Here is a 6,000-nt window from a genome sequence, read left to right as displayed (position 1 = left end):
TAACCTACCTAACACATGCAGACACGTGCACAAAGTAGGTCTCTAGAACAACCTATTTTTATCGGGCAATACAACACATATCGAATTTTTTTATTGAATCTTTTACCTACAGTTCACAACAGGGGTGAAGACTACATGTCGACATTTTTAAATTCACGCAGGCCCCCATGCATTGTGAGAGGAGGGACCACATTTGGTACATATGGAATAATCCTTTTTTATCCATGCACGAAGTTAGCCATAAATCGCGTTGAACCACAATAACCCTACTAGACTAGCTCAAAGGAACAATTTTATCTTAAAGATAAGTCGAGTCAATCCTGTTAAATCTTGACTGTCACATAAACTCTATTCACTTTATACTTCCACTTGGTTCGTTTTAGATAAATTTTTAAAGTATTTTGTTGAGTCAAGAGTAATCGGAGTGACCTGCTCATAAAATTCTTCTACAAGAAATAGAAATAAAAATAAAAGTGATTCCAAACAAGTCCTTAAAAAATTAGGATGAAGAGAAATGATATGATGGTACCCACTCATGGCTATCATTGTTGAAGGGAATAAATATGCCCTCAATTAACAAATCCTTAATGTCGTTGAGCGCTTTGCGGAGTCTTGCTGGGCTTGATAACAACATCTCACCTTCTTCCAACAATTCCATTATGTAATAAATAAATATTAATCCCCATGCAACTTTAGTATGGACAAATAATTCCTCAAGGATTATACATAAATAATTGAGATTTATGAAAATAGTATATATTATCTTCCTTTTGGTATAAATCTTAAAGTGATGCTACATGTTAAAATTCTAATCAAATTGCTCTCCGCAAATCTATTGTCTTCATAAACAAAAGTGTAACTGATGAAGATTGAATATGGATGATTTTAATAAAATTTAAGTAATTTTATCTCTGTGTTGTATTTTAACTTATTAGTCTTTAATTAGTGTTACGACTCTTATTTTTTTATCATTTTAATTTCAATCACAGCTAGTCAATATCTTTAATTTGTATCATTATTTAGAGTTAGTCGTTATCTACGAGTTTAAATCCAGATTTTTTTTTTTTTTTTTTTTTTTTTTTTTTTAGAAATCAACATAAACTAGAAGGTGATCATGTTCCGGTATTCGTTTGGAGTTAAAGAAATTTTGATACCGCGTTTGTTCACATTTACTTCTCTCACCTTTGCTACGCACTACATCAGCTAGTATTAGAGTCTTGATCTTGATCGTGATCGTGAAATTCAATGACAAAAGTTATGATGTATGATGATAAACTCTTGGTTCATCTCGATCCAAAGAAGTCAATGTACATAGATTTGGATGACTATGATGGTCTGTCAATTTTTTACAAAGAAAATGAAGAATTTTTGGATTTCAGTTGCGAAGATCCTCCAATCTTTGGCGAAGAAATTGATGGATTTGTGAATTTGGATAATGATAGTTACAATGGTCCCCGGTCTTCGATGAAAAAATAAAAGAATGTTTTAATTCTTGTGATGAAATTTATGATGGTCAACCAATTTTCCACGAAGAGTCTTGACTGCGAATTTTTTGTTGCTTTGAAGATAAATGTTGGTTTTATTGATACTAATGATAATTATGAAGAATTTGGTTTGGTAACCTTTGAAAACAATATTTATGTTGCTAATATATATTGTTCACAGTTCGATGTTTCAAGACTGATGGAAAACAATCACTAAAGTCTATTGCTTTGTAAATAGACATACAAGTCTTACCCTTTATTGGGTGAGTTTGGCGAAATTTTTCTTGTGGATTTACGAAGGCCCCATTTGTTTTCCATTTTTGTTAGAATAAGAATGAAAAATATAGCTATCACGGGTTCCACACAAGAGAAAGAAATTCAAATTTGGTGGTTTGATGTTATGGATAACGGTCAAATTTTTCATTTTAATGCGGAAAGAATGAGAAACAAACAGGGGCTAAGTGGGTTAGTGCCAGTAGAAGGCATCAAATGATCATTTAGTATAAGATTCGTGGGATGGAGAATGATGAATATTGAATATGGATGGTTTTAATTAATTTAAACAATTTTATCTATATATTGTATTTTAATTTAGAATTAGTTTAACCTTTAATTAGTATTAAGACTCTTAATTTTCATAATGTTAATTAAATTAAGATTTTAATTTCATTTAGTGTTAGTTATTATCTTAAACTTTTATCATTATCTAGAAATTTGGTTATTATCCAAATTTTATTTACCGAGTTGTAAGCCTGATGATGATAAATCGATAGGAATTTGAATTGTTGAGTTTTCTCCAATAAATTCTCATATTTGATATTTAAAAATCAACGAGTCCCATTCTTTGTATTAGTGTACGAATCAAATAGTTTGGTGCCTGGATTTTTGATATTCTTAGAAATCAATAGAAACTAGAAGATGATCATGTTCGGATATTTGTATTCAGTCAGCAGAATTTCGATATTGTATTTATTCATATTTACTTCTATCGCTTTTGCTATGCGCTACATCAATAACCCTTCTGCTTAGTAATTTGTGTAATCAAAATTGTTAAGGATAAATTATAGCAACAATAAGAAATCGATAACCAATATATGAAGGTTGATTAGTGGACTTTTTAAAATAGAAACCTCAAAACTCAATAAGTGTATGAGTTCAAAAAACTAAAATCAGCTATTTGAAGCTTCTAAGCTCAAACATGCAATCCAATTCTAAGATTATATTTTCAAATGAGTCATTATCTTGCAAGATATGTTAAAGATAAAATCTTTTCTCTTTTAAATATGAAATTAACAATCAATGTTGAAGGGATTGGATTGTTCTCCTAGCTAGATCAAACTTTTAATATGGAATTTCAAACATGATAAGATTATTTATGGTGTATTAATATTTCATATTTTACATTTAACAAATTAAAGGCCTTAAACAGAGTTACTCAATTAAATAAAACATTATCAGGACAATGAATTCAACACGATAAAGAAATTACAACTACGCTACACTAAAAGAACGAGGATTATAGATTCTTTGACCGAACACTCACAATACAAGTGGGGGCCACTTTTTTTTTTGCAATTTTTTATTCACACGGATCCCAACACAATGTGAGAGGATGTCAAATCGCATGTCACCCTTTTTCTATCAAACTGGTTTAATTCAAGAAATTATATTTTGCCTTCGAATTTGGCTTCCAGTTTGTCAGATTGCAACATCCTTTACAGCTAGTTTGGGCCACTGACTAGCTAACTTTTAAATTTGGATGTGAAGGTTGTACCATGACGTTACTACATTCTCATATAATTGCTTATTTCAAGATTTTATCTTATAATGAATCCTCATTTTAATAACAAATTCCTAGTGACCTAACCAATTTAGTTATTTAGTTCTTTTCCCAACCAATTCCAAATATATATTATTAATCATTTTTAGTTTCAAAAATTGATATTCCTGCCACCTATGATTCTGAACCGACCAATCGTATCTAACATTTGTTCCCTTTTAATTTTATTTTTTATAATTTTAAATTTTCTCAATTTCGAACACTCTTAAGTATTTGATGTCGAGTAAGGATGGAAGTGAGTATCATTTAGCTTGCATCTGTGCTCTGGATTTTTTTTTTTATTAAGTGTTTTTTATTTTATTTATGAAATATTTGTTTTAAATCGAATGGTGGACTGTTTGTGGATACGAATTCGAAAAATAAGGTTAATCTTTGTCATTGTTTTGGCATTAAGATTGATGCCATTGATTTACTTTGGAGTTGCTTAATACATGTCCACAGATCTTGAGACCAGTCTGAGTTACAACTGAAAGTAGCATGTCTAGGTTTCGGAAATTTGAAGTTTCATTGAAGTTTTATCTGAGTTACGATCAGTGACAAATTCAAGACTATTGGTGAGTTAGAGCGACTATTGATCGTTGATTGTTAATGATCACAATAACGAGATCGTTTTTTAATATTTTATTAAATAATGTTAAAAGTTCTTCAATCAATATATAAATGGACTAAAATATAAAAATCATATAATATGAAACTTAATTTTAAACTATCATCAATTTTCAATTTTCAATACCAAAAATACAATAATTCCAATTTTCAAAATGCAAATAAAAGCATTTGTTAGGTATTTTGAACAAAATAAATCCAGGACGATGATGACTCGTTGGATCAAATTAAAAGCATATGGTTCATTTGGAACCTATTATTGAGACTATAATTAATAATCGACCTAAAACACACAATTGGCCGCACACAATATAAGTTGGACCGAGTATTACATTCAGGGCCCGATCCACTTAATTGACGTAGCTAAGTGACTGCTCTATATGTTGGCCCTCCTTTTGATACTACACACGGTTGGAAATGTTTTAGCCCTTCTTGAGAGAAATCGAGATGTATCCCCTTTTGTGGACTTCCTATCGTTCGTTGCTTTGGCTCTTGATTGTTGGTTCCTTTGTGAAACACACTCATTTTTCCTTTGTTGGCACGTTGATCTGCGACTTGGCTACTTGTTTCGATCCCCTTCTGTTTGGGAGAATGAAGAATGTATGTTGCAGCGTAATGAAACAAAAAGATGGGAATTAATGCATATGTATTGTGGGAGATAATATATTAGTAAAATAATAAAAAATAATAATCAGTATGCTAAAATAGAATAATCATTATAGATTTGCATACAAGTGAAAAAGCAGAAGAGGAGGAGGAGACAAAGAAGAAATCTCATTTTGATGCATATGCATATAGAAAAATTCAAATGTCACCAAATTAACTTTGGTACTGTGACAGATGATTATGCTTATAAAAATTATTACATTCTAACTTAATTCACTTTAATTTTGAGAATCATGCTGATAACGGTTAGAAATTGGAAAGAAAATGAGAGAAAAATAGTGAAGTCGATAGAACTATATGTATTTTATTGGGAACTAGAATTCCATATTTATATGGAAGAATTAATGATACGATTATAATAATAACAAGGATGTAGAGCATACTAGTTATTATTTACAATAAGAGTTATGATTTGCACAAGTTACATTGATCATTGATTTTGCAAAATCTAGAATAACATTTTGAAGTTACACTGATTGTAATACTTCTGATTTCTATTTTGAAATTATCGATTAATGTTTTTGAAACAGAAATTGAATGGACGATTCAACACTACAAAATAAAGAATGTAAACCTTTTTGCCTAAAATTCTAGGATTGAAGATTGAAAATATTGATTGACAATCTAGATTAAAATGAAAGCGGATCAATGTTTGCTCAGATTTGATTTTTCAAAAATTTAAATTTTTAGTAGATTTTGATAAAAATTGATATAATATATATTTAATAAAATTTAAAAAGTTTTGGGTCCTATGAAAATATGTTGTTAAAATTAATTATTGATTTTTAATTAATTTTGATTTCATAAATCAAACTTAGGCAACGTACGAAAACCCGATTTTGGAAATGGGTCCTGCTGGTTGAACAACCACTGGACATCCAAGGGTAATTCAAGGGAAAAATTACTTATAACCCTTATTTTCAAGATTGCATTTCAAAAACATGTGGGTAAAAGATAATATTTCAATAATCAGGTGTTAAATACTAATTTTTAAATTAATTAAAACAAATTAATTGCACCAACACACCCACCTAGCCCGAACAATTATTTTACCCCCAAAACCCAATTTATGTCTAACCTACAGGCTACAAACTCTCTCTCTTCCCCAAATATCAAGTCGGCACTCTCTTACCCAAAACTCAAATCGGCAACTTCTTCCCCACCCTACCATTTAGATTCAGGGCACCTACACTGGGAAGCACCGCCACTACCATGACACTAGCACCACCCTTCTCTTCTCTCATTTCTCCATCCTTCGTTCTCTGTCCGTTGGGGACGACATCGCGCCTACCACCGTCGAGTGAAGTGGCTGTTGACAATCCGACGTGTAGTGGTCGGGATCTACTGCTCTACAATTTGATGTTTTGTGTACAGTAGTAGATGGTTGTGATCTGTGGTGAATGG

Source organism: Olea europaea, chromosome 11 (genome assembly GCF_002742605.1).
Source record: "Olea europaea var. sylvestris chromosome 11, O_europaea_v1, whole genome shotgun sequence".
In the NCBI taxonomy this organism is placed as follows: Eukaryota; Viridiplantae; Streptophyta; class Magnoliopsida; order Lamiales; family Oleaceae; genus Olea; species Olea europaea.
The sequence above is the reverse complement of the archived record's forward strand: the minus strand, read 5'-3'. Positions refer to the sequence as shown.